This window comes from Vigna radiata, chromosome 6, assembly GCF_000741045.1.
Source record: "Vigna radiata var. radiata cultivar VC1973A chromosome 6, Vradiata_ver6, whole genome shotgun sequence".
Classification (NCBI taxonomy): Eukaryota; Viridiplantae; Streptophyta; class Magnoliopsida; order Fabales; family Fabaceae; genus Vigna; species Vigna radiata.
Genome location: NC_028356.1, coordinates 7358554 through 7361278, shown reverse-complemented (window position 1 = coordinate 7361278; position 2725 = coordinate 7358554).

Genomic DNA, 2725 nt, shown 5'->3' with positions numbered 1-2725 from the left:
CGTTGATTTATAAGTGGGCTGACTAACGGTGTGCCACTTTTCTATATGTTTTTAATCCTTCAATTATCAAGCGTTTTGAGTTTAGTTTCTCCTTCAAAGTTTGCTTCATTTTCATCTCTCTCAATGAAACTGTAATATTTAGTCCTAAAAAACCAATGACGTTGATTTATAAATGAGCTGACTAATGGTGTGCCACTTTTCTAAGTGTAAACATGGCATGAAACATGGCATACCATTAGTCAACTCGCTCAACAATTAACGCCATTGGTTTTCGAGGACTAAATATTATAGTTTCAGTAAGGAGAGAGATGAAAATGAAGCAAACTTTGAAAGAGAAACTAAACCCAAAACGCTTGATAATTGAAGGATTAAAAACATATTTAAGCTATACATTTTTATTCCAAACTCCAAAAATAAATAGATATAAATTTTTTAATCTAATAAGATTAATTTTTTTATGTGTCAAACGACTTTCCAAATCAACATTTAAACAAAATATGTCAAATGACATAGACCAAATGTCAGCTTAAAACATAGGTTCTCACTTAAAAAAATTATCTCAATTATATTAAGAAGATTATATCTATTTATTATAGTTTTAAAACCAAACTATATCAAATTTTATAAGAAAAATAAATTCTAATTTGATATTAAAATTTAAGAACTAAAATATAAATATATAAGTTTTAAATTATATTAACTTTGGAAGATATGAAAATTATTAAATACATAAAAGTAATATAGTTAGTACTATAAATATTGAAAAAGTAGATCTTTGTTGAGATTCGTAAACCAGCGTGGACAAAATTCACGAAGCCTCTCTTGATGAAAATGAAACCAAAGATCCCATGTATCAATCCTATAATGCATTTTATATGTATTTGATCACAGTTATTGAATCATGAATCAAAGAACATTTTATCAGAAATTAGTTGTCTTATGGTTGATGGGATTTTTGCATTTATGGAAGCACGTGATTCCATGAATATAATATAAGCATGTGAGAAATGTCTGTTATTTTTTCATGTTATCCTAATGAAACGTGTGGTGAATGGAAAGTATTTATGTGAGTTGAGTTTGCACTAACGTGGATGAATATTCACAAGGGTCCCATAGTTAGCTGGAACAAGGGATACTACTCATTCTTCTAATCATTTATCTACCAATAATTCAAATTCTCTCATATTTTTCATTCAATTTTACTTTCCACATCCATATTTCTACGTCCAATGTTATGATCATGTCTTCTATTATTCGTCATGTTTTAAGTCTTGTTCACTCGTTAATAATAAAATCTTGGATAAAAATAATATATATCGAAATAATAAACTTATAAAAATTCTTCATTTTCCATAGATCTCATATATCCTTAATGAAGGAAGTCAACCTTATATCTTAGAAATGAATACTAATCTGAAAAGTTAAAAATAAGAATTCCAGTTTCATTTAATATAGCAATTCGTGGTAAGAGACTTGATACAAAAGCAATTGCTACAGCACTATTATTTACCTAAGCTACAAATTTTTGTTCACATTAACACTGTTAAGTTAATAAGTAACATGGCATAACGCATTATTTTTTCCATGAATAAAATCATATTTTCGCAAGAGATACTAATAAATAAATAAGAAATAATAAGTTTTATATTAATATTTATTAATAAAATATTGGAAAAAGTGTTAACAAAAAATTTGTCTATAAAATTATTTTAAATTTATAAAGTCAATTTCTAATAATAAAAATATATTAACATCAATAACTACCTATAATCAAGCAACAACGTGTTACTTATAATTTTTATGAGATTTATTTCACCCATATATATATATATATGGGTTTGCTAACTTGCGTACGCCTATTTTTCAGTTGGTACAATTTAGTAATGTGTGCCGGGTTTCAGTAGACAAAAATACCCTTATATATATTATGAATTCTAAGTTTTTAGGTTAAGGGTATTTTAAAAAATTTCATTCTCAAAATTAAAAAAAAATAAAAAAAGAAACCCCCAAACCCTTACCCATCTCTCTCATTCCTCTCAACTCTTTCTCTCTCATCTCTTTCACTCCAGCATTTTCTCTGTCATCCATATTCTAGCCCCAATTGTAAAAAATCAGAAACACTTGCTTTATTTTAATAATTTTCATTCTCAAGACTAAAAAAAGAAATCTCAAACCCTTACTCACCTCCTTCATTCCTCTTAACCCTTTCTCCTTTATTTCTCTCAGTCAAACATTTTCTGTCATCTCTACACTAGCTCCAACTAAAAAAACATTCATTATTAAAAAAATGGTTAGAGAAAAAAATACTTACATGAATAAAAAAATTAAAGCACCTAATTTTTTCTTTATATAATTTTAAATAAAATTTCAAGATTTAGAATTTTTATTGTTTGATTTTATCGTTGAGAATTTTATTGTATTTTGATTTGTTTTTTTTTTAGTAAAGGAAAACAAGTTAATGAATTTCTACCAAAAAAAATTAAATGACCACGTAACAATGTTACGTAGTAGTCTCAGAATGTAAAAGAAGGATGCTCATAAGTCTTGGTGCAAGTTGTGCCCGTCGGCTGTAATATATATAGTGAAGATGATGAAATTAAAGAGATTTTGAATGAACTTTCGGAAGATGAATATGTCAATGACTCAACTCTTTACAAAAGTAAATCGTTTAATAATGAGTGTTTTTTTAGTTGGGGCTAGTGCAGAGACGACAGAGAAAATGTTT